Source organism: Cetorhinus maximus, chromosome 19 (genome assembly GCF_964194155.1).
Source record: "Cetorhinus maximus chromosome 19, sCetMax3.hap1.1, whole genome shotgun sequence".
NCBI lineage: Eukaryota > Metazoa > Chordata > Chondrichthyes > Lamniformes > Cetorhinidae > Cetorhinus > Cetorhinus maximus.
In genome coordinates, this window is record NC_135897.1 from 50,621,858 (window position 1) to 50,649,177 (window position 27,320).

Below are 27,320 nucleotides of genomic sequence, written 5' to 3' on the forward strand. Positions count from 1 at the left end.
TTTGGAGAGATCAAAGAAACGTATGTGTGAAAGACTTCAATGTCCAGTTCATGTCAGGATGGGACACTATGGATAAACTCCAAGTTATGTTTTCGTGTAAATGGATACAGGCCATTAATGTGGCTCATCTCACTTATGAATGCAACTGATGCCACTGAAGCCAAGAACATATCCACGGTACCCCCACATTTGTAACAGATGTTTTATCCCTTTTTGAACACGGTTGTTGCATTGTCAACCCTTCAGCCCTTTGGCACAACCTCCATATTTAAAGCCTTTTTAAAAATTCCACATATATGGATTTCAGGTGAGAGCAATATTGGCCCCCAGCTGTGATCGTGAACTGTAAGTCAAATGATTAGCTAAGGCTCACAGTTAAATAAAGAACATATGGAGAATGTATTGTGGAGAGTGAATTGTGCCAGTGGAACCCTCAATACATCGGATTTTAAAATATAATGAGGACAGTTTTTTTACTGTACCATTCCAAAATGATAAGCTAAAATATGATTGGTAAACTGTAGAATTGGGATAGTTTTTTTTTGTTAAAACCAACTAATTAGAACAGGGATATGCATGTTTTAGTGGCAATGTGCAATTTCTAGTTGACATTGGAATTCTAATATTTTCTCCTAGTCTTGTCTAAACTGCAAGTATGCCGCTTCAGGCAGCGCTACAGTAGGTGGGTAATTAGTATTCAGTGCTGAATTGGGAAATGTTTTCACTATCTCTTTTCCTGTGTGAACCTGGTATTGCACTGACGAATCCTAGGGTGAGTGTTTGTACTGCTCAACACTGGAATGACATTATTAATGGTGAGATTTTAAAAAAACGTGATCTTTTTGAACAAATCAAGATGAGTGTGTCAGTACTGGGAAATTAGGAAATTTCAATCTTTGTCATCAGTTGACAGCATCAAGCGCTCCCTGTTTTGATTATAGCGAGGATCAAATACAGAAAGCTCCTTTGACTCTGCTCTAACAATGTGCATTAAACTAAACCTCAAAGTTGCATCTGTCATGCCATCTGTGCATTTTTTTCCGTTTCTACACAAACCATTCTTGTATCTCCCCTCAATAAATGCTCATTTGGTGCTGAATTTTGGATAGTTGACTCAAATTTATTTAATGCAGAACTCTTGCAAGGAACTGGTCTGTGTGTCTGTTGTTCAGGTGAATTTGCTGCCAGATAATGTGATGAATTATATCATTGCCTTTGCAGCCAAAGTCACAAATGGACAGACCAGAATCTGATTAACACAAGTCTGCAAGATCGATAAATAATGTAACTGTTGTTACGACCGGGATGGGAGGAGTACGTGAATTATCAAGCCCCACTACTTCGCGGGCTGTACCATTAATTTAAATGTTCAATTTTGTCACCGAAATGGCCAATTGTGTACCTATACTTCTAGTACTCAGAAGATAAGAAAATCTCACCAGACTTCTTTCAAAAAACTCAGTTTCTAAAACAAAACTGCTTTTAACAAGTTGCAGATACTGGTTAACAGACATTGTAATCGGAAAGTATTACTATCTGTCACTTCCTACAGAATTCTCCCAGCACGCGCATACACACACACACACACACAGACACACGGATTTATCTGTCGGCGTGCGGGCGCAGGCCCGATGTGACGCCGTGTAAAATGATGCACAATGACGTCAGACTTGGATCCTGATGTCATCGCGCACCATCGCAATATTTCGTTTGGCGGGCGCGCACCCGCTGAAGTGTAAACGGCCTATTAAGGCCATTAAGAAATTAATTGAAGCACTTGTGGACGCTGTCTGTCCAGGGTAAGGTTGTCGGACAGGCGAAGAGCCCAGGCAGCCTTCGCGTTTTTTCAGGAAACCTCATCCATGAGCGGGATGAGGTTTCCTGAAGCCTGTATTAAATACATAAATACATTTTCATAAACTTAAAAACATGTGCCAATTCATGTGACACAGTCACATGAGTTGGGACAGGTTTAAATAAATTTTTAAATCATTTATTTAACTGTTTTAATATCCATTCAATCTCCCTGAGGCAGCTCCATGCCTCCAGGAGATTGCTGTGCTCTTTCACACGCATGCATGAAAGAGCGCTGGCCCTGACTCTCCCTCCTCCCCCCGCTTGCACAGGTAGCGCCAGTCGAGTATTACGCTGGGCGGGCCTTAATTGGTGTGGAGCCGATCGCAGGCATTGATCAGCTCTGCACCCGCTCCTGCCCAGCCCACCTGCCATAGGAAAAATCCTGGCCACGCACACACGCACTCTCTCTCTCTCTCTCTCTGCAGGGATGGGCGTCATAAAATAAAAGATAAAGTCCACAAAATCTCCACACTATCGGCATGGAGTTCCCACATGTAAAGTCCCGGTGGATGTCTGGAAGTTCTCACCAACTGGTCTCAACTTTGCAGGTCCAAGTGCAGACAAATTACACTCAGATGAGGGTTCCCTAGTTACAGATTGATAGCCACACACAATTTTAGGCAAGGTAGAGAGAGGGAGGCAGCCAGGGTATCCATCCTTCCTCAGCTTGTTCCCCAACAAGACTGCCTTCAAAACAAGCAGGTTCACATCTTAAGGGGCAGATATTGAGGTCGGCGAGCGGGGGGTGGAGCCTGCTCGCCAACACGTAAAATGATGCGGGATGATGCCGGGCAGAACTCCCGACGTCACCCCACCTCATTTCAATTTTCAGGTTGGCAGGGTGCAGCCAAATCAGCTGTGCACTCGCCAACCTGTCAACAACCAATTGAGGCCATTTAAAATCTAATTGAAGTAGTTGAAGGACCTGCCCGTCCAACTTTAAGGCTGGCAGGCAGGCCGGGAGCCCTGCTGGACTTCAGAAAAACCATGAAACATCATCCACGGGTGGGATGAGGTTTCATGTAGGTTTTTAAAAATTTAATTAAAGTTTAATTAAAAGTGATGGACATGTCCCAACTCATGTGGCAGTGTCACATGAGGGGACATGTCAAGGAAATTTTATTTGTCTATATTTCACACTTTTGAATTTGGCGCCGATCTCCCTGAGGCAGCACTTAGCCTCAGGGAGATGAGTGCACTCTTTATTTTGCATGCATGCGGGAAAGAGCGCACTCTCAGCTTAGGGAATCTGCCCTCCGCCTGCACAGGGAGTGCATAGTGCTTCCTGGCGGACGTCACGCTGGGTGGGCCTTAATTGGCCCGCCCTCTTAAAATGGCGGCGCACCTCGGCGGCGAGCCCACTCCTGAACTTGCCCCCCGACAGGGGGAAAATTCTTCCCAAGGGTTTTCCCTCTCACCCATGTGATTTCCTGCAAGTTACCAACCTTCCTTTTCAGTTTCTTTTTTCCCATCAAATACAGTGATGGCAGTTCAAAATAAACAACCAGATCTTCCTCAAGTACCATGTAGGTCAGGTAAGTTCTTGGAAGAGGCCTGCTTGCTGACAATTCCAAGGTGAGCTTATCACCTTTTAAAAAAACATCCCAGGTTAGCATCCAAATGTCCAGATCATGCCATGTCCTTCTATTTTGTAAAATAAAAATTCAGTCTTGAGAGATATGATTCTCTCTCAAAGAAAAAGACAATGAAGAGCTTTTAAAGTTGTACTTAGAGAATAGAATGATAGAATGGCAACAGCACAGAAGGATGCCATTTGGACATGGAGCCTGTGTCCGATTCATTTTTTTGTACATATTCACACTTGAAGCTTCATTGTACCAATGATGACCTGTTGCAAACATTGATTGCAACGCAGTGTATTGTGAAGCTAAGTGGGCCATTAGAGACATGAGGCAGGGTCAGCGGGTTGCATTCATGTGCAGGGGTGTGTAGTTCCAAAAAAAAAAGGCAAATTTTTTTTTTTTGTTAGCTAAAATTTATCGTGTATAATTATCAAAAGGGTTCTTGTGGGCTAATGCTGATGGTTGATGATGTTCTACAAGAAGCCAATAAGGTTTTAATCATAGTGAAGAAACATTGTACCTTATTCAACAAGCCACAGTAAGGACAATTAAAAAAGGCTGCTGAGAGCCTTAATCATGCCATTTATGGGCAGGAAGGTGTTCCATGCAGCATTGCCTAGTTAATGATAGAATAACAGGTGTAGATGGCATTGATTATAGTCAAGGTGAGGGAACAGTGCCATGAAACACAACTCACCTTGAAGCTACCCTCTGATTGACTGTGACATTGTGCTCTGCTTTTGCCTGTGCCACAAAGTGCTGAGAAGGATATTAATACAAGCTCTGGAAACATCACGAGTGGTTGGTTACATCTGATTTGATGCACGTTTCTGAAATTTGGACTGCACAGATTCAGTGCATGCATGTGCTTTTCATCAGTGGTGTGTTGTTGGTCTTTCTCTTCCTCCTAAACTGCTGTGGCTGAAGAGGTGGCAGTTAATGCTTACCTGAAAGCAGAAAATCAGAAGTGGAGGCTGGAGTGAGAGAAGGGATTCTCAGTAGGAAGCAAGTCTCTGTGGTCATTCCGTCTGCAGTTCGCACTTCATGTCAGATAGCAGGATGAGGGTGAGGTACGAGCTGAGAAAGGGTACATGGTAGTATCATACTGTCACTCTCAATGTTCTTGGCAATGATGATGGCAGTGGGCTTTGTTGCAGCCAGACCCTTGATGCAGACAACCATCTCCTCTGGATTACGCAGGAGATGATATGTCCTTGACCCCCCCTGCTGGTTCTGCTTTGTTCCTTTCAATTGTGTGTCACCTTGTTCTGCAAGAGAGGGAAGAATGTCAGTGATTGTGTAGCACTGAGTTTGGCTGATGTATCTGCCATAGCTGAATAGCTGGAATTATGCGAGGGTAGCAAGAGGTGGTTGTGAGGCTGGTAGCATTGGATTGTGTGCGTGTGAGATGGAGTCTTTGAATGTAAGCCCTGAGTCCTGACTGCTAGGAACAGTAGATTAGTGTGTGGGAGTGTGGTTCATTGAGCAGCATGAGAGGTCAGTGGTATGATCAGTAGGAGATGTCTTGTGATGATGCATTGAGTATCCACACAAGGTCACTGACATTTTTCGGCATGGCTGCCAGATCCTCAGCACCAAATCCCTTACATTGACCTCCCTGGCTAACTGCTATCATTCCCTTCAGAGGATGCATTCCTTAATGGTTTCCTGGTCCCTGTGGAAACATGGCCTCTCTCCTCTTATTGACCTCCATGACTAAGGCCTTCAGTGCCATATCCATGAACCTGGGAGCCCTCCCTCTGTCCTGATGCACCATTTGCTTTGTTTCCAATTGCAGCCAAATGCAATATTGACAGTGAGCAATAGCTTCCGTTCAGCTCCTCTTTAAAAGCCTTAAAGAGCTGGAGTCTGCCTGGAACACGAGTTAGCTTCACATGCTATTAGCCCCAAACCCCACCCCACAGGTCCCCATCTTTTGAGTGTGACCACCTGTGTGTGCAGCCAGTCGGGAGTGTGGGTCGTGTTTGGCCATATACTACAATCAAGCAAAGTTTGTGTGCTGCCTGCCTCCATGAAACCGGGCACAGATAAATCATGAAACGCAATGTCCATGTCCATGTCCAGAAATGGGTGAAAAGCAATTTTCAATTCAACGTGTTGAATGAAATTCTGCTTGAGTCACATGTGACTAGAGTATTGCAATGTGCACTTAAGAGGGTCAATTTTAGCTGAACCCACCCATCAGGAATGAGGCAGGCTGTTAAAATTGACCAACTTGACTTACCACCCTCTGTAATCATTCTAGCCACCATTTTACTTGTCCACTTCATGTAGGTGGTGTCTTGTTTCTTGTTTTTTTAATGATGCACGCAGGCTGTCGACATTGTAGCTGGGCTAACTTTATTGATAACACATTTTCCTAACATGAACACATATCTGCAGTAACTGAATTCTATCAAGACAGGCTCTAACATGTGCTATCTGACCTCCAAGCCCCAGGTCAGGTGACCCTGTATACAGTGCCGAGTACCGTATAGTATCTAATACTAGAGTCCACAACCACAATCAGCTATTATCATGATATTTCCTTTAAACTTTTATACAACTCAAGTACACAAAGTCTCTTATCTATTCTTTCTCCCTCTGTTTTGATCAGTTTGCTTTGTCTTTTACTCATATCTGTATCTCTCTTTCACAATTCTTCCACTGGATGATCTGAATGGTGACAGAGGTGATTTTGAAGGACAAAGGGCCTTCTTCAGCTCTGTGTCACTATCACCCCTTGGATAGTTTTCAGGGCTCTCAGGCTTTGTCTGGTTATCTGTTGCTTCACTGGTGCATTCTGGTTTTTAATCTTCAGATACACTTTCTGGTTCAGTGCAGGGTTGTGTTTCATTTGTTTTCTGTAAGAATTTCCAGTTTTTGCTGTACTGTTGTCTGTTTGGAGTCTGCACTATGTAAGACCTTTGTTCTCTGTGATCCTTGTGATAACAGCAGGATTCCAGATCCCTTCATGCTGAATCCTCTCTGTCTCTCCCATGTTCAGGTCAGGCAGAGGTCGGGCGCCTTGATCAAAGTACTGTTTCTGCTTCTGCTGTCTCTGTTTGAGCAGGTCCTGCATTCTATAGCTGATTGGCTGTGAAGTAACAGTTGGAAGCTTAGTCTTCTCTCCATCAGGAGCTGTGTTGGACATGATCCAATGCCCTTTAATTGAGTATTCCTGAAATCCAGCAAATCCAGGTAGGGGTCTGTTCCATCTGCCTTTATCTTCTTCAACAGGTGTTTTAAGGTCTGCACAGTACGTTCCACCATTCCGTTGGATTGTGGATATTTGGGACTTGACGTAGTGTGGCAAAACTCCCAGTCCTGTGCAAATTTGCAAAATTCAGTGCCTGAGAATTGTGGACCATTATCTGAGATGAGCACTTCAGGTATGCCGTGGCGAGCAAAAAATGATTCTAAATGATTTATTACAGTGATGCTCTTATGATCATTTCTCAGCAACGCAGATTCAAAAAACTTTGAGTAATAATCTATTGCTATTAGGTACTCACTATTGCCAAATGTGAACAAGTCCACTTCAATTTTCTGCCAGGGCATCTCTGGAACATTGTGTGGTTGAAGTGGTTCTTTCTGTTGCAATTTACAGTACTTTTGGCACACTGCACACACATTCACCATTTCCACGATTTGTGCTCCCATTCCAGGCCAATACATTACATCTCGAGCTCTTCTCCTGCACATTCCTATGCCCAGGCAACTTTCATATATACACTGCAGCATTTCTTTCCTCAGTGTTTCAGGAATTATGATCTTTTCTCCCTTGAGAAGTATTCCTTCTACTACATGGGGACGAACTTTCCCCCCGCTGGGGAGGTTTTAGGGGGGCAGGCCAATTAAGACCCGACCAGCGTGACATGCGCCCAGAAGCGCTGATCGCTCCCTGTGTAGGCGTGGGGGGCAGTGGGTGGAAGGTTCCCTCAGTCGGGGCCTACGCTGTTTCGCACCTACGTGCAAAAGAGCACAGAAATCTCCCTGAGGCACCCGATTAGTTTAAGTTTTAAAAATCTAAATAAAGAAAATAAAACATTTTAAGACATCCCGTCATGTGACAGTGTCACATGAGCTGGGACATGTCAATGAATTAAAAAAAAAATTAATTCAGTTTTTAAACCCTTCATGAAACCTCATTCCAAACATGGATGAGGTTCCATGAAAAATGCGAAGGCTGCTTGGGTTGGACGGGCTGCTCAATTTATTACTTTAATTAGTTTTTAAATGGCCTTTATAGGCCTTTGACAGTTCGGCGGGCGCGCAGCCGAGTTGGCTGCTTGTCCGCTGAACTAAAAATCTAAATGACGCGCAGTGACGTCGGGACGCCCGCCCGACGTCACCCCGTGTCATTTTACGCCTTGGTGAGTGGGCCCCGCCCCCACTTGCTGAGCCAAAAATTCTGGCCATGAAGTTCCTCATGAAACTTCCAGTACTCTTGTACAACAGAAGGGGCTCCACTCCGATGTGTGGGCCAGCCATTTTGCACAGTCTGCTGCAGTTTTCTCAGGGTTGTGTCGTTCTTGGTCACTTCCCTGATCTCATACAGTTTGGTTACAGCCACAGGTAAACTCTTTGTCAGCATGTGAACCTGTGCTTCCATTTCTTTATCCTCTTCCTCTGTGATGGGTAGGTATGCACGTGACAGAGTGGTCTGCGATGTACATTTCCTTGCCCGGTTTGTATTTAACTCTGACCTGGTACTTCTGCAGATGCATTAGTAATCTTTGGATTGTTGGTGGTGCACAATTCAGGGGCTTTTTAATTGTAGCTTCCAAAGGCGTATGATCAGACTCTCCCTCCACATCTTTGCCACAGACAAACTGCTGGGAACGTCCTAGGCCAAACACAATTGCGAGCATTTCTTTCTCTATTTGGGCATACCGCTGCTGTGTTTCAGTCATTGCCTTTGAAGCGTATGCCACTGGTGCCTCATTTTGCAAGCGGACACCTCCCAGGCCAGTCTTTGAAGCATCCACTGAGACCTTGACTGGCTGACTGACATTGTAATACTTTAACACTGGTGCCTGGGTCAGTGTTCTCTTCAGACTGGTCAAAGCTTCCTGGTGACTTTGTTCCCAGTGCCATTCCACATCATTCTGTAGAAGTTCGCTGAGAGGTGCTGTAAGGTCTGACATGTTTGGAATGAATTTCCCAAGATAGGTCACCATTCCAAAAAACCTCTCCAAGTCTTTTTTACATTCTGGGGGTGGCATGTTCATGACTGCTTCGATTTTACTCTGGTTCGACTTCAGTCCCCCACTTGTTAGCATATGTTCCAAGTACGTGATTTCATGAAGACGTATTTGCACTTTTCCTTCTTCAGCTTCAGGTTCCTTTCTCTAGCTTTGGCCAGCACCTGCCTCAGTCTATGGTCGTGTTCTTCTCATGAGGCTCCCCAGACCAGCACTTCGTCAATATAGGTTTCCACGCCCTCTAACCCTTCAAACAGCTGCTTCAGTGTTCTGTGGAACGTCTCTGGAGCTGAATTAATACTAAAAGGTAAGCCTAAAAACCTGAATCGCACATATGGTGTATTGAAGAAACAGAGATAGGAGCTGCATTCATCCAGCTTGACTTGCCAGAAGCCTGAACTCACATTCAAGACTGAATAATATTTAGCATCAGCTAGCTTACACGTGATCTCTTCTACTACGAGCAGCTGGTAATGCTCTCTACTGCCTGGTTTAGGTCTCTGGGATCCAGACAGACTCGCAGATTGCCATCTGATTTTTCTACAATTACAATTGGATTAACCCACTTTGTTGGTTCTTCAGTTCTCTTGATGATGTGAATTATCTCCGTTCTGTACAACTCTGCTTTCAGTCGGTCTCTCAGCATTACTGGTATGTTCCTGGGCAGGTGTATTTTGGGTGTCACAGTTTCAGCAATCTTGATGGTGTGTTCTCCTTTTAGGCAGCCAATCCTTCTGGAACACATCTTTATACTCGCTCAGGATGTCATCAGTGGTGACAGTCATTATTCTCTTGATTAGCTTCAGATTTTCACAAGCTTTGATTCCAAGAATAGGTTTTGCATCAGTTTTCACCACTATGAATGGAAGTGTTTGAGACTGTTTTTTGTAGTTCACTTTAAGTGTGCACTTACCGTCTATTGCAATTTTTTCACCTCTATAAGTAGACCGTTTCACTTTTGTTTTAGTTAGCTGTTTCTCTTTGCTTATTTTACAATACAGGCTTATGGGAATGACATTTGCTTGTGCACCTGTGTCAAACTTGAAATTCACCATCATGTTGGCAATTTTTAAGTCAACCTTCCATTCGTCTTCTTTGGAATTTGTTGTTCCTGCACCAATAAAAAGTTCAGTTTCAGTGCCTGTGTCATCATCTGAAATCGTGTGTACTTTCTCCGATTTACACATCTTAGTGAAGTGATTTAATTTATCACTTATTCTTATACTGCTTTCCGTAGGCTAGACAACTACACGGCAAATGCTCTGTTCTGCATCAGCTGCATTTAAATGTTTTACTAGCAGTTTTGTTCTTTCTACCTTCAGGCTGTATGTTTGTTCTGCTCCAGGGCTGTTTCTGTTTCAAAACAAAAACAAAATTACCTGGAAAAACTCAGCAGATCTGGCAGCATCAGCGGAGAAGAAAAGAGTTGACGTTTCGAGACCTCATGACCCTTCGGCAGAACTGAGTGAAGTTAGGAGAGGGGTGAAATATAAGCTGGTTTAAGGTGGGGGTGGGGGCGGGGGGGCGGGAGAGAAGTTGGGGGGAGGGGGTTGTAGGGACAAGCAAGCAGTGATACAGATGATCAAAAGATGTTACAGACAAAGGAACAGGGAGGTGTTAAAGGTGGTGATATTATCTAAGAGAATGTGCTAATTAAGGATGGATGGCAGGACACTCAAAGTACAGCTCTAGTGGGGGTGGGGTGGAAAGACTGACAGGGTATTATAGTTAGAGATTTAAAAATAATGGAAATAGGTGGGAAAAGAAAAATCTATATAAATTATTGGAAAAAACAAAAGGGAGGGGGAAGAAACGGAAATGGGGGTGGGGATGGGGGAGGGAGTTTAAGATCTAAAGTTGTTGAATTCAATATTCAGCCCGGAAGGCTGTAAAGTGCCTAGTCGGAAGATGAGGTGCTGTTCCTCCAGTTTGCGTTGGGCTTCACTGGAACAATGCAACAAGCCAAGGACAGACATGTGGGCAAGAGAGCAGGGTGAAGTGTTAAAATGGCAGGCGACAGGGAGGTTTGGGTCTTTCTTGCGGACAGACCGCAGCGGTGTGAGGAGCTGTAGTCGCGCATTACAAGCCTACCGACTCCCACAGCTACCTCGACTACAGCTCCTCACACCCCGCTTCCTGTAAGGACTCCATCCCATTCTCTCAGTTCCTTTGCCTCCGTCGCATCTGTTCTGATGATACTACCTTCAAAAACAGTTCCTCTGACATGTCCTCCTTCTTCCTTAACCGAGGTTTTCCACCCACGGTCGTTGACAGGGCCCTCAACCGTGTCCGGCCCATCTCCCGCGCATCCACCCTCACGCCTTCTCCTCCCTCCCAGAAACATGATAGGGTCCCCCTTGTCCTCAATTATCACCCCACCAGCCTCCGCATTCAAAGGATCATCCTCCGCCATTTCCGCCAACTCCAGCATGATGCCACCACCAAACACATCTTCCCTTCACCCCCCCCGGCGGCATTCCGTAGGGATTGTTCCCTCCGGGACACCCTGGTCCACTCCTCCATCACCCCCTACTCCTCAACCCCCGCCTATGGCACCTCCCCATGCCCACGCAGAAGATGCAACACCTGCCCCTTCACTTCCTCTCTCCTCACCGTCCAAGGGCCCAAACACTCCTTTCAAGTGAAGCAGCATTTCACTTGCATTTCCTCTAACTTAGTCTACTGTATTCGTTGCTCCCAATGCGGTCTCCTCTAAATTGGAGAGACCAAACGCAAACTGGGCGACCGCTTTGCAGAACACCTGCGGTCTGTCCACAAGAAAGACCCAAACCTCCCTGTCGCTTGCCATTTTAACACTCCACCCTGCTCTCTTGCCCACATGTCTGTCCTTGGCTTGCCGCATTGTTCCAGTGAAGCCCAACGCAAACTGGAGGAACAGCACCTCATCTTCCTTCTAGGCACTTTACAGCCTTCCGGGCTGAATATTGAATTCAACAACTTTAGATCTTAAACTCCCTCCCCCACCCCCACCCCTATTTCCGTTTCATCCCCCTCCCTTTTGTTTTTTTCCAATAATTTATATAGATTTTTCTTTTCCCACCTATTTCCATTATTTTTAAATCTCTAACTATAATACCCTGTCAGTCTTTCCACCCCACCCCCACTAGAGCTGTACTTTGAGTGTCCTGCCATCCATCCTTAATTAGCACATTCTCTTAGATAATATCACCACCTTTAACACCTCCCTGTTCCTTTGTCTGTAACATCTTTTGATCATCTGTATCACTCGAAGGGTCATGAGGACTCGAAATGTCAACTCTTTTCTTCTCCGCCGATGCTGCCAGACCTGCTGAGTTTTTCCAGGTAATTTTGTTTTTGTTTTGGATTTCCAGCATCCGCAGTAGTTTTTTTGTTTTTATCTCTGTTTCTGTTTAACTGCATCTAACTGTTTGACCGTGTGCGGCTTATCATCTTCTGTCACCTGTCATCTGGCATTTCGCTTTGCAGATATTTATTACTTTCTCAAGTGTGACATCAACTTCTCTCAAAAGCCGTTCTCTCAGAGAGTCATTTGCGACCCTGCAAATAATTCTATCTTGGGTTAGTGATTCTTCAAGCTCTCCAAATTCACATGATTTAGCTCATTTTCTCAGCTCAGTTACGTACTGTCTAATGTTGTCACTGTCTTGCGTGCACGTAAAAAATCGGTATCTTTCATACATGATGTTTTGCTTAGGGCTGCAGTAGGCTTCGAATTTTTCCATTATTTCTTTCAAGTCATTTTGTTTCTCATCACTTTCAAATGTGAATGTGTTATAGATTTCTAGGGCTTCTTCCCCTGCTACGTGAAAAAAGGTGGAAGATTGTACCTGAGGGTCTTTTTTATCACTGCCTGTCACTGTGAGGTATAGCTCGAATTGCTGCTGGAACCTCCTCCAGTTTTCAACAATATTTCCTTCCAAACTGATCTGTGTTGCTGGTTTCAGAACCTCCATTGTTCCATTTAGTTTACTTCTGACACCATGTCTTGTTTCTTGTTTCTTTTTGTAATGATGCACACAGGCCGTTGACATTGTAGCTGAACTAACTATTTTGATAACACATTTTCCCAACATGAACACAAGTCTGCAGTGTCTGAACCCTATCAAGACAGGCTCCAATATGTGCTATTGGACTTTCAATCCCCAGGTCAGTATACCCCGTATATAGTGCAGAGTACCGTATAGTATCTAATGCTGGAGTCCACAGCCACAATCGGCTATTATCATGATAGATGGCTGAGGCCAAAAGAAGGCAGGTGTTTCATGAATGCATTGGTGCATGATGTAACTGGATTTGCATTGCAACTGGGAAGTTGAGAAGCCCCATTCCGCTAGTCAACCCGCTGAGTAAAACATTGCAGGGTTGTCTTTAGGACTGATTGACACACTGGAAACATTATTTTGTAAGAGCACTCACCTGCAGACATTTTGGTAATAGAGAATGAGAAAAAGCAACTATTGCATTCAGTGATAAAATAAAAACTAAGTGCTGGAAAAACTCAGCAGGGTTGGCATCATCTGTGAAGAGAGAAACAGAGTTACCGTTTTGAATGCTGGGAGCTCAACTATTTACAATCTACATCAATGATTTGGATGATGGGACCAAATGTAGCTAAATTTGCCAATTACATCAAGATAGTTAGGAAAGTAAATTGTCAAAAGAAGGTAGAGAGTCTGCAAAGGGGTATAGGCAGGTTAAGTGAGTGGACAGAAATTTGGCAGATGGAGCATAATGGGGGAAAATATTAACTTGTCACTTTGGCTAGAAGAATAGAGAAGCAGTATACTATTTAAATGGAGAGAGACTGCAGAAGTCAGTGCTACAGAGGGATCTGGGTGTCCTGGTACGTGATAACAAAAAGTTGGTAGGAAGGTATAGCAAGTGATTAGGAAGGCTTTTAAATCCAGAATCCCTGCTGTATTTGAAGCCAGGTCCCTAAAGCATTATCCTGGATCTTTGGATTACTAGTCTAGCGACAATGCAATTACGCCCTCATCTCCCCATGTATAAAAGTAGGGAAATTTCACTGCAGCTCTACAGGGCCCTGGTGATGCCACAACTGGAATAATGTACAAATTTGGTCTCCTTAATTGAAAAAAGATATAATTGCTTTAGAACCAGTTCAGGGAATGTTCCTGAGATGAAGGGCTTATCTTATGAAGAAAGGTTGAGCAAGTTGGGCCTATACCCATTGGAGTTTGGAAGAATGGGAGGTGATCTTATTGAAACATAAAAGATAGGGTAGATACCAGGAGGATGTTGCCACTTGTGGGAGAGACTAGAACCGGTGGGGGGACAGTTTAAGAATAAGAGATCTATCATTTAAAACAGAGATGAGGAGAATTTCTTTCTTTCAAAGGGCCTTTAATATATGGAATTCTCTTCTCTAGAAAGTAGTGGAGGCTGGTTCATTGAATATATTCAAGGCAGAGTTGGACAGATTTTTGATAAACAAGGGAGTTGAGGGTTATGATGGGCAGATAGGAAAGTGGACTTGAGACCACAGCCAGATTAGCCATGGTCTTATTAAATTGTGGAGAAGGTTTGAAGGGCTGAATGGCCCACTCCTCCTAAGTCCTATGTTCCTATGAGTCGAATGACTTCTTCAGTCCCAAAGTGTCATTCGAATCGAAACATTACTCTGTTTCTCTTTCCACAGTTGCTGCCAGACCTGTTGAGTTTTTCCAGCACTTTGTATTTTTTCAGATTTCCAGCATCCGCAGTATTTTACTTTTATATTATGTTCAGTGGATTTCCAAGGGATTCTCAAGTTTGGACCTTGCTTATTTCTATTTTTCTTTTTAATCATACCCTGATTAATATCACAGTTCATGGTGGCTGATTTATTGCTTTGAATGGAAGAACAGTTGCAAGAGGGCAGCAACAGCCACAACAACTAAGACGAGCATTAGGTGGGCCTGTTAGATGGGAGGTATGGGGAACTGCTTATGGAAGGTGTTGCCCAATCCATTGGGCCTATACGTCAAGAGTTAATTTACGAGTATGACTAAGGAGCATTGGATCAGGAGTCTGTGCTTTACCTTTCAGGCTATTGCAGATAGAGACAGCCTTTTTTAAAATTCATTCATTGGATGTGACCATCACTTTCAAGGCCAACATTCATTGACCATTTCTAGTTGCCTTTTGCAACAGAATGAAGGAATAGCAAAACAGCTGCACATGAAAGTTTGTCGATGACACCAAGGTGGGAGGCACAGTACATGGAGACAGGAGCAGCAAGTTGCAAAGGGACAAAAGTGAGTGGGTAAAACTATAAAAGATGGAGTTTAATGAAAGGCCATTCACCTTGGACCCAAAAATAATAAACAATCTTTTCTAAATGGGAAGACACTAATTTAGAAATTTGAGGAATGATCTAACTGGGGTGTTCAAAATGATGAAGGGATTCCTTAGGGTAGATACAGAAAAAAACATTTCCTTTGGAAGAAGAAGCCAGAACAAGTGGGTCGAACCATTAAGTTAGAGCTAGGCAACTTAGAAGTGAAATCAGGAAACGTGTTTTCATGCAAATAGTCGTGGAAATCTGCAACTCTTCCCCCCCCCCCCCCCCCGCCCCCCAAAGGCTATGGATAGGTACTTAAGATATAGGCCATTAAATCAGATCATGGCTGATCTGTGCAGCAACTCCATTTACTCACTTTTGTTCCATATCCTTTGATACCCATCTTTAAGAAATACTACTTCAGTCTTAAATTTCAATTGACTCAGCATCCATTTTTTTTGTGCAACAAGTTTCAGTTTCCCACCACTTGTGTTCAATCGTCAATCAGAGAGCAAACTCTTTGCCTGAATTTTCTCCCCAGGTAAGAAGTCCAGCCTCTGGCACCAAAAGTGGGAGCTGGCTCTGGCATTTTACTGGATGTGGGCAATTAAAAGGCTGCTGCCAGGACAGCTGTCCAATTGAGAATGGTGGCCTGCCTCCCAATCAGAGGGCCGGCAGCCTCTGCAGTGCCACTGCTAGAGGTGGCCACAGCTGAGGCTGCAGGAAGAGTGAGAGGGTACTTCCATACTGATGCATCCTCAAAGACGAGGTGCTTTATTTTCCTTACTATCCCTTACCAATTGGAGAGTACATCTTCCTGTAGCCAATGCCACTGCAGGGCCCCTGCATGGGCCATGGAGCGGCCTTAAAGGAGGACTCCTGAACCACCTAACCACCCCTCCAAATCTGGGAATCTCCAGCTCTAAAACATGGATTTCAAATAGCTGCAGCTGGAGACACTTCCTGCGCACGTGGTCACCCTGGACAGCGGAAGTGTCCCTGACTTCCCACATTGCACAGGAGGAGCATTCCACTTGACCGGGCTACCCTGCCATGACTTACCTTTAAATTACTCCCTTTATTTTTATTTCCTCTAGTTTAGAGAATATTAAGGACAGTAGAAAGACCTCACCAGGTCCTACCTACCAAAGCCACTGCTCTCCTTTCTGAGCAATGGTAGAAAATGAAAGGATCGCCTTCTTCCCTCTTCACCAAACTCCCTCTCTCACCAAACTTCAACTTAAGAATTTGAATGCAGCCCAAAACAGTACCCCATTGCAAACTATGCAGTGATAGATGACATGCTGCATAAGATACTGGCTGAACAACCGGATTGCAAGTTGCAAATGGCGTTGGCTTGGGCAGTACATGTAAAGAATTCTTTACAAATGGTTGGGGGTATAGCCCGTGTACAGAAGAAATCCCAAGTTGCCTTCAGTGCTATCGGAAGCTCCCCCTGCTCTTGAAGGAACTACCATTAGCTCTTTTTTTTCTGCCCACTTGCCTTGCGTCCAGGCAGGAAAGCATTCACCAAAGTGGCGGTTTCAGAAAGAATTAGGAGAGCATTGGACACCAGATAAGACTGTCTGAGGTAGAATTTAGTTCAGGTGATCTGGTTTATTATAAGAGAGAGGGGCAAAGGAAATGGAAAGGCCCAGGGAAAGTTATAGGATGTGAAGGGAAAACAATGATTATTCAACATGGGAATCAAACATCAAAGTCCATTCTCCTCAGGTCATCGGAATGAATTATGAATTTGCGAATACTGACAATGTAATGGAAGATGACGAAGCACCATGTGCATCGCATATTCATATTTTGTAGGGCAGAGCCAGAGGGACAAGATATAATGGATCAGGAGTTAGATATCAGTAGAAAATCGGATTGTGACAAACAGGAAGGGGCTATTTGGTCCAGAGGTCAGCTGCTCAAAGTGGGTTCCTGGGTATTGTATTGCTCAGAAGGATTAGATAACTGGAGGGATGCAACAATAGTGGCACAGGCAGGGTAATCTACTGAGAAATGTCAGGATTGGCTGAATCTCTGGGATGATGGACAAGCAGTGAAGGCCATCAACTGGGAAAACGGAGTGCGAGAATGGAAAATAAGGAAGCGTAGCCCAAGTTTCAGTAATGGGTTGGGTGATGAATCCCAGCTGAGGAAATGTTCACATACAGTGGATAGGGCTTCAGAAGGGATGTGTAGGGGGCCTAACAGTAGGAGCCCGGAAAGACTTAAACGGGTAAGTAGGGGTCACAGCCTGACTAGATGACATAGCAGAGTGGAGAATGCTGTATCAATACAACAAAGTAGCAGAAGCAGGAGTCCCCACGACCGAGAGGTTTTTGTAATGGCTGACAAGTTAGAGGACAAAGCTATAAGGGAGGATAAATAGAGGTAGTTGGAGGGAGTTTGGTGTGTATTCAGAAGTCCCAAATAAGGGTCAGCCAGCATTATCACATAGGTGGGTCTACATGGAAAAGGTCCTATCGGACAGCACTTATAAGGCCAAGGCTAGGTTAGTGGTTTGGGTATTTGAGGAATGCTTAGCAGGTAAAGAAACCAGAATGGGCTTGCCGACAGCAAGGAAGGTAATTTTCACAATTGTTTTGGCCTTTTTGACGATGTTTTTGTGGGAGTGTAAGTCGACAGATATAAAAGCAGCATTTCTGCAGGGGATCACCTCCAGAGGGAAATGTTTCTCAAACCTCTTAAGGTATTCTATTGCATTGTCAGCATTCGCAAATTCATATTTTGTAGGGCAGAGCCAGAGGGACAAGATATGATGGATCAGGAGTTAGATAACAGTAGAAAATCGGATTGTGACAAACAGGATGGGGCTATTTGGTCCAGAGGTCAGCTGCCCAAAGTGAATTCCTGGGTATTGTACTGCTCAGAAGGATTGGATAACTGGAGGGATGCAACAATAGTGGGACAGGGCTTTCCATTTCCTTTGCCCCTCTCTCTTATAATAAATCAGATCACCTGAACTAAATTCTACCTCAGATGGTCTTATGTGGTGTCCAATGCTCTCCTAACTCTTTCTAAAACCTCTGCTTTGGTGAAAGCTTTCATGCCTAGGTGCAAGGCAAGCGGGTAGAGTGCTGCTTTGGAGGCACCAGAGGTGGAGGGAAAACTTTGGAAGTTGAATAAGTGTGCATATGGCTTAAACAATGCTTTTATAGTGTGGTACTTTTAAGTTCAATCAGTGTTGTTTAAGTTGGGTAATCTCCAACTGAAGGCCAACTCTGCCATGCATTACTGGTACCATGGTGGGAAACTGGCAGGCATCATCTTGATGCATGTTGGTGACTTCCGTGGGGTGGCGCTAGTGAGTTCAAAATAGAGACATTGACAAGGTTAGGATGGACTTTAAGGTAGGGAGTCAGTCTAAAGGGGCCTTTTAATATATTGGATTAGAAATAAAACAGTATAGGCCTGAGGTTACTTTGCATCAGCAATTGTATTTAGAAAGTGTTAGCCCTATTGCCGGGCTAGTTTTCACAAAAAAATTGCTGATGTTTCCAAGGATGAGACAGAGCAGCTGCGAAGTCTTGTTGATCAATTGAACTGGCTGGGCATTCAGACGAGACTGGATGCAAGTTTTGATGTTCTTGAACTGAGTACGATACTGAAACATCCCAAGATGCAAGATATCTTATGGGCGAACAAAACATTAAAAAGGTTAAAGATGGAGAAACGTGTACTTGAGCTTCCATCTTTAGGTGATGCTAAGAATACAAAATCGCTTGTGTTCAGTGACGCCTCCCTCACACACTTCATTGATGGGTTTACAAGTGCAGCAGGTTTTATAATATTTCTTGTGGGTGAAAATACAAAATGTTATCCCTTGGTTTGGGAAGCCAAGAAAATAAGGCGAGTAGTGAAAAGCATCCTAGCTGCAGAGACTCTCAAATTAGTAGAGGCATTATCTAAAACGTTAGGGGAAATACTACATGGGGGAAATGATGAAGGAGATGTTCCAATAGAGTGCTATATTGACAATTGATCCCTTTGTGATAACGTACACTCCACAAAGAGTGAGATTGAAAAAAGATTATGGATTGATATTGTAAGTCTAAAACAAATGGTGGAGAAAAAGGAAATCTCTAAGCTCCAGTGGGTTGATACAAGTTATCAGTTATCAGACTGTTTCACCAAAAGGAATGCCTAAGTGAAAAATTGTTCGGGGTATTAGAAGAAGGATGATTCAGAATGAGAGTTTTTTTTTAAATGGTGATTCATTTTTCCATCTTCAGTTTTTTATTTTTCTGAAGAGGAAATGCACTTGTGCTTTTTTTTGCTTTAACAGATCCCCGTTTTTTAAAATGTTGAAATTGTGTTGCAGCGGAATATTTGCTTTAAATTGGTAATTAAGTACAGCTATCTCCCACTGGGGAAGGATTAGGGAATCATTACAAGAGTATATAAACCAGTTCACGCTGGGTGTCTGCGGGGAACTGGGAGAATCTTTGACTTCACTTTTCTGTCTTGGAAATAAACTTGGTTTGAGATACAGGCTAGCTTCAGACCCATTCTTCCTCAACATACAATTATTGGAATTAACAACCCTAACTCCTAACATGGCTAACTCCTGCCATCCTGCCATTCCTTTTACTGTTCGAACAGTCCTGCAGCATTCTTGGAAGTCTATGTAGAAGCAGACGTCCAGGCAATACTAAGGTTACCCAAGCCCTGCTTTAGCTGGTTCGAAGAAAAGTACAGCACAGGAACAGGCCCTTCGGCCCTCCAAGCCTGCGCCGATCATATTGCCTGTCAACTAAAACATTTTGCACTTCCGGGGTCCGTATCCCTCTATTCCCATCCTATTCATGTATTTGTCAAGCTGCCTCTTAAACACCACTATCTGCTTCCACCACCTCCTCTGGCAGTGAATTCCAGACACTCACTGCCCTCTGCGTAAAAATCTTGCCCCGCACATCTCCTCTATAGTTTTCTCCTCTCACCTTAAATCTATGTCCCCTCGTAATTGACTCTTCCACCCTGGGAAAAAGCTTCTGACTATCTACTCTGTCCATGCCACTCATAATTTTGTAAACTTCTATCAAGTCGCCCCTCAATCTCCGTCGCTCTAGTGAGAACAATCCGAATTTCTCCAACCTCTCCTCATAGCTAATAACCTCCAGACCAGGCAGCATCCTGGTAAACCTCCTCTGCACCCTCTCCAACGCCTTCATATCCTTCTGGTAATGTGGCGACCAGAATTGCACGCAATATTCCAAGTGTGGCCTAACCAAGGTTCTATACAGCTGCAGCATGACTTCCCAGCTTTTATACTCAATACCCCTGCCAATGAAGGCAAGCATGCCATATGCCTTCCTGAATACCTTATCCACCTGTGTTGCTACTTTCAGTATTCCTTGATATGCTGAGGGAGGGGACAGAATATTTTTCAGAGGGAAGAGTTAGTTGGTACCAATGACATAGAGAGGACAGGTGTTGAGGTTCTATAGTCAGACTTTCAGAAGTTAGGGAGGAAGTTAAAAAGCAGGACCTCGAAGGCAGTTATCTCTGGATTACTCTTGGTGCCACATGCCAGCAAGAATAGAAATAGAGAGGATCAATAAATGGCTTGAGGCATGGTGCAAGAGGGAGGGTTTCAAATTCCTGGGCTATTGGGACCAGTTCTGGGGCAGGAGACAGCTATTCAAAAGGGACGGGCCATGCCTCAATAGGTCTGGGACCAATGTCCTTGTTGGGAGGCTCATTAGTGTGATTGGAGAGGATTTAAACTAAATTTGTTAGGACTGGGCACCAGCATATAGAAGTAGAAAAGAGGAATGTGGTGCATAAAGGAATGAAAATGTTGGATAGCATTAGAGAAGGAAATAGTACCTTATTAGATAGGAGCCGACCAAAAAGGACCATGAGACATACAAAGATGAGTTTAGAATACATGTATGTAAACACACAAAGTGAATAAGTTTGTTGAGCGACAAGCACATATAACTGTGTGGGGATATGATGTAATGGCAATAACGGAAACATGGCTTGAAAGTGGTGGGGTTTGAGCTTTTAATAATCATGGATACAAAGAGTTCAGAAAAGGTAGGAAAGGCAGAAGAGAGAGGTGAGGTTGCAGGACTGATTCGGGAAGGCATTGTAATGTTGGAAAGAGAGGATTTCCTGAGGGCGAAAGAACAAAATCCATTTTTATTTTGGGTGAGAAGCAATAAGTGTATGATAACATTATGGGGGATATTCTATAAATATCCAAATAGCAAAAGAGAGTTAGAGGGGTAAATCTGCAGGAAAATCACAGAGATTTGTGCAAGAACTATACTGTTGATAATGGAGAGATTTAAGTACCCAAACATGGATTGGGATATAGGGTGGAATTTAATGATTGCAACAACTGGTCCATCCACCAGCTGAAAAACCAATGCCATGGCCATTCGCGCCTCTGACCCAATTAAGTGCCAATCGGGCACTTACATGATTGACATTGGGGTCCTTGTTGTTCAGGATGGATATCCCACCTCCAAGAGCTGCCAGCCAATCAAAGGCCAGCATCTCTCCAGTACCGACAGCGCCAGCAGAAGCAGCACTGCAGGAGGCCCAGGCTGTAGGATCGTTGCTAGATCATGGATTGAAGATTGGTAAGGCAGGCTTGCCAGAAGCAGTCGGTGAGGAATGGGGCAGAGGGATTAGTTTTGAGAACAGGCAAGTGTCTTCACCCATGGGTGGCCCATGTTTCCAGTGGGTCACTCCATTGAGCACAGGCTGCCCAAATTGAAAGGCAAACTCACCAGGTGTCAGGCATACGCACCAGGCATACTCTACCATGTTGCTCATATCTCATGGCCCTTGCCATTGGTTAAATACCAGCAGCAGCAGCATAAGTCCCTTAACTGGCCACTCAATTGGCTTTGGGGCACGAAGGTCGTCCTTAAACCTTCCCGCCTGGAATTTAATTGGGAGTGTGTGTAACTAGTGGGCTCTCCATCCTGTATCTTTCCACCCGGTTTAAATGGGACCCTTGCCTCCCAGCCCAGTACCATCTAGAAGGACAAGGGCAGCAAATAGATGGGAACACCACCACCTGGAAGTTCCCTTTCAAGTCACGCACCATCCTGACTTGAAAATATATCACTGTTCCTTCACTCTTGCTGGGTCAAAATCCTGGCTCTCCCTTCCTAACAGCACTGTTGGTGTACCTACACCACATGGACTGCAGTGGTTCAAGAAGGCAGCTCACCACCACCTTCTCAAGGGCAAGTGGGGATCGACAATAAATGCTGGCCTAGCCAGCGAAGCTCACATTCCATGAATGAATAAAAAAAAAAGGAAATTTCTGACAGGTGTTCAGAAGGACTTCATTGACCAGGACTGTTTTCAGTCAACTGGAAAAGAGGCATTGCTGGATTCGAGGCTATGGAATGAGGCAGGCCAAATGCACCAAGGGTGGGATCTTCCCAGAAAGAGGGAAGTTCCAGTGTCAGGGAGTTCATCAGATAGCCTGCACACTTGGGCTGAAGGCGGGTCTTCCCTCATGATGAAGCAATCAAAAGCTGCGAGGTGGTAGCCAATGACGAAAGGAGGGCGGGACTTTCATTCTGTAAGTCCAATCAGAGGGCTGGCAGCTCTGTAGCCTTGGCAGCGCCCTTGAGAGAGCTGGCCACTGCTAACGCAGCAAGGGAAATGTGAGACCTGGAGGCGCCTTCGTAGGGGTAAAGAGAGTGGTTTTTTGCCAGGGTTTGTATTCAGGTTGCTACGGAAACTTGGGGTGGAGATAGTGGGAGGATTTGCTGCAGTTAGAACCATAGAAAAGTTACAGCACAGAAGGAGGCCATTCGGCCCATCTTGCCCATGCCAGCCCAAGGACACCCAGGTGCCCTTTCTAATCCCACCTTCCTGCATCCGGCCCATAGCCCTGCAGCTTACAGCACTTTAGGTGCAGATACAGGTACTTTTTAAAAGAGTTTAAAGTTTCTGCCTCTGCCACCAGCTTGGGCAGCGAATTCCAGACACCCACTACCCTCTGCGTAAAAAAGTTCTTCCTCCTCATGTCCCCCCTACACCTTCTGCCACTTATCTTGAACCTATGTCCCCTGGTTCTAGAATTCTCCATCAAGGGAAACAATTTTGTCCTGTCCACTCCATCTATTCCCCTCATAATTTTGTACATCTCAATCAAGTCACCTCTCAGCCTCCTTTTGTTATAAGGAAAATAACCCCAATGTATCCAATCTCTCCTCGTAGCTACTCATTTCTAACCCTGGCAACATTCTTGTAAACCTCCTCTGCACTCTCTCCAGAGCTATTCTTTCTGTAATGTGGTGACCAGAACTGCACACAATACTCCAGTTGTGGCCTCCCCAGTGTTTTATACAATTCCAACATTATATCCTTACTTTTATATTCTATACCTCTGCCAATGCCCAAGGGGAAGTGACAGAGGATTGGAAAGTGGCAAATATGATACCCTGGTTTAATAAATGGACATTCCTAGTAACTATAGGCTGGTAGTTTAACCAGTGACGAGTAAGGTTTTAGAAATAATAATCAGGGAAAAAAATCAACAAGCTCTTGGAGAGGTTTGAGTTAATTAAGTAGACCCAGCATGGATTTGTAAAAGGCTGATTGTGCTTGACTGTTTTTGTTGAATTTTTTGATGAAATAATAGAGAAGGTTGATGAAGGAAATGCAGTGGACGTTGTCTATATAGATTTTAGAATTTATTTGCCAAAGTGCAACATAAAAGACTGGTTAACAAAATTGAGGTTCATGGAATTGGAGGGCCAGTGTCAGCTTGGATTTTAAAAATGGCTTAAGGATAGAAAATAGCGAATCATCATAAATGATTGTTTTTCAGACTGGAGGATGCTAGACAGTGGTCTTCCCCAAGGGTCAGCTAGAACCACTGTTTTTTGCTATATGTAACTGATTGGATAATAATTGAAATGCAGAGTAAAATTTCAAAATTTGTTGTTGATACCAAACTTAGAAGTGTGGGAAATGGAGAGGTGCTAATTGACTGCAACAGGACATGAGCTAGCAGACTGGACAGACAAGTGAAAGATGGAATTTTGTACAGAGAGGTGTGAAGTGATACATTTTGGCAGAATGGATAGGGCAAGGCAACGTATACTTAATGGCACTGCTCTAACGAGTGTGCAGGGACACTAGGCACCTTAGGGGTTTATTTGCATAGATATTTGAAAGTGGCAGGACATTTTGAGGGAAGCAAGGCATATGGGACCTTGAGCTTCATAAATTGAGGCATCGAGTACAAATCAGGGAAGTTATGCTGAACCTTCATAAAGCTCTGGTTAGGCCACAGTTAGAGTGTTGCATATAGTCCTGGTGATCACACTTTTGGATGGATGCAAAGGTCCTTAAGAGGGTATGGAGAAGATTTACCAGAATGTTTCCAGGGATGAGGAAGTTTAGCTACAAGGTTAGGTTGGAAGAGGTGAGGTTGTTATCCTTGAAGCAAAGGAGGTTGAGGGGAGATCTGTTAGAGGTTTACAGGATCATGACAGGTTTAGATAAGGTAGACATAGAAAAGCTGCTTCCATTAGCTGATGCTACAAGGACTAGAAGGACACAAAATTAAGAGATACAGGGGAATTGTGAGGTGGAACCTTTTTTTACACAGTGAATCGTAATGACCTGGAACTTGCTGCCTATGAGACCGGTGGACGTGGAGATGATCAATGATTTCAAAAGGAAAGCGGATAGGCACTTGAGAGAAATAAACTTGTATGGCTATGTGGATAGAACAGAGGAATGTGATTGACTTGATTGCTGTACAGAGAGACAGCATGGACTCTGGCCACATGGCCTCTTTCTCTGTCTTAATGATCCTATGAACTTAAGAGAAGTACCACCTTTGATTAGTGCATATTTCAGTAATAAAGTATAATTTAGCCTATAGGATGGATTACTATCAGAAGGATACTGAAATTAAGTTGAAGTGTGGAGCTCTCTGAATTCAAGGTTCTACAGTAAACAACAATTTGCATTTATATTTTCATCTTTAAGGTAAAAAAGCTTCAAGCTGCTTTACAGATGCATAATTTAAAAATGGATGATCAACCACAGAAGATGATATTAGGAGTTGATGCACTGCTTTTACTTAAATGTATATTTTCCTTTGAGGAGAGAGATGTATTGATATTTGTGTAACTGCATCCGGTCAAGTACAACAAGTTCCCCATTCCCTCTAACTTCCTTGTGATTGCATGAGTGACAACTGCATCTAGCTACTGAACACGAAACTACAAGGTTTAAGCTCTTAAGTCTCCACTTGTTTCTTATTGATGGAGCTTAGAGTAAATTCTGCACGGGTAGCAGCATGAGTCTTGGAGAACTGGATGAACAGCCTGAAAAATAGAATAGAGGCCCAGAAAGCAAATTGTTTACTTGCATAAGAATAGGTTTCTTATTCTTTGCGTTGATTTCATGAACTGTAACACCCATTTGGATCTAATTCTGTATATAAATTCCATTTTCACAATACTTTCTGGAATTTCTGGAATATACAGAAACTATTATGAAAACAGAATTTATATAGGGAATTGTGTCCAAGTGGGTGTTACTACCACATAATTTATGCAAAGAATAGGATATTTGATATAGTTATTAAGTGATTGTCACTAATTAACATCAGTCAGCCTAGTGGGTTACTAGAAGCATGGAATTATAAAATGATACGTTTTGGCCCATTGTGTCTGTGTCGGCTTTTTGAGATTAGCTCCACCCACTTGATCTTTCCCCACCATTGTTCAAATTTTCCAGTTTGAGTATTTATACAATTACTTTTGTCAGGGCGCCAACACCTCACTCAATATGTTTATTGTATATGTTATATATATATATATATATATATCTAATTTATAATTTTTTAAAAAACTGGACAAAAGCTTTAAAAAGACTGAAACCATGGCTAGCTACAACTCAAACAAAAATAACTTTCTGGCATTCAGAACAGCTTCCACCTCGTTATCTCTGAAGAGATGATAACAACCCAGTGACTTCAGAGTCTAAATTACAAAGGAATTATACAAAGGCAACTTGCATTTCTGAGGCCAGGTCTGACCAATGGAGACAACGAGCCTGCTAGGACAAAGGACCCCGAAACATCTTTTGAATTTTTTAATGGGTAGAACCTTATCAGTCTCAAGAATCCAGATTAAGGAACATACATTCTTTGTTCAAGCCAAAATGGAGAGGTGGGAGTCATATGACCCCCCCCACAGAACCTGTAATATTGCCTTGTGGAGCTGCAAAAGCAGTCTGCCATCTTCCATGCAGCAAGCAGCAGCTCAGAACCAGAGCATTTTCAAGCTACAAATGTCTGGCCCCATCTACACTGCCAAACTTCTGTACCAGCGCTTGCAAGACTAATTCATCTCTATATGCCTATCCAAACATGGAAGTCATCTCTCCTGGAAAAGTGAATTATCCAACATCTGTCTTCAACCTGCTGACTCTGTGAAAGAATACATCATTGGACTTTAATTCTGGACTCTGGACTCACGTGAAACAATAATTCTTTATTCTGTGGTTTTTTGCACTGTAAACCCCTTCTTTCTCTATTCCTCCTTTCTTTTATTATATGAGTGAAAAAGGAGGCTATGTTGTGACCCCTCCTCTCATGTTTGAGGGTGTGCGAATAAACTACCCCTCTGAGTTTACCCTATCTTGAATTTGCTGTGGAGTTGTTAATAGAAATTGGATCACACTGAAACTGAGGGTTTGGGAATATACACCACCACTTATAAATGAGGAAATCAAAAATCAAAACATCTTTCTGCTTACGGACGGGTGGTGAGAATAGAGATCAAGGCTGTTTAAATTAATCCCACTCATGCCCGTAACACTTTTAAAAGTTATTATTGCACCTGCATCCACCACCCTTTCAAGTAGCGCATTCCAGATAACAACAATTTGCTGCATATCTTTTCCCCATATTTTGTCTCTGTCATGTCCACATTGTCCCATGTTGGCCTCCATAATAAATACTGGGGCACAGTAATTATAAATTTACCATTATGCTGTCATTGTATTTCTCTGCTGAATTTTCTTTTGATATTCCAAAATATTTTAATGTTGTCGTTTCTCTTTGCCTTTTTAGTTTTTTTTTACTTTTTTTCATAATCTTTCCACACTCCTTTTTGTCACCCTCTCCTTTTTTGCCTATGCACTAAGTGTATTATTTTTTAGCTTCTTCTCTGTTATTCATCCATGGTGAATGCTCTTTAGTGGGGCATATTTCTCCTGGACTCTATTGATCACTGTTTGAAATTTTTCCAACTGCTGTTTATTTCTTTTTCAATAACTTTCTCCAGTTTATTTTCCCTAGTTCCGTTCTCAGCCCCTAAAAATCATGCTTCTTTTTTACATTTCATTACTTGGTCT

General features: G+C 43.4%; 1 protein-coding gene across 6 annotated transcripts in view; it reads left to right on the forward strand.

The window, feature by feature from the left end:
- naaladl2 (N-acetylated alpha-linked acidic dipeptidase like 2) overlaps positions 1-27,320 on the forward strand; it is a 955,971-nt gene that overhangs the window by 366,147 nt on the left and 562,504 nt on the right. The gene's annotated exons all lie outside the window — the stretch shown is intronic.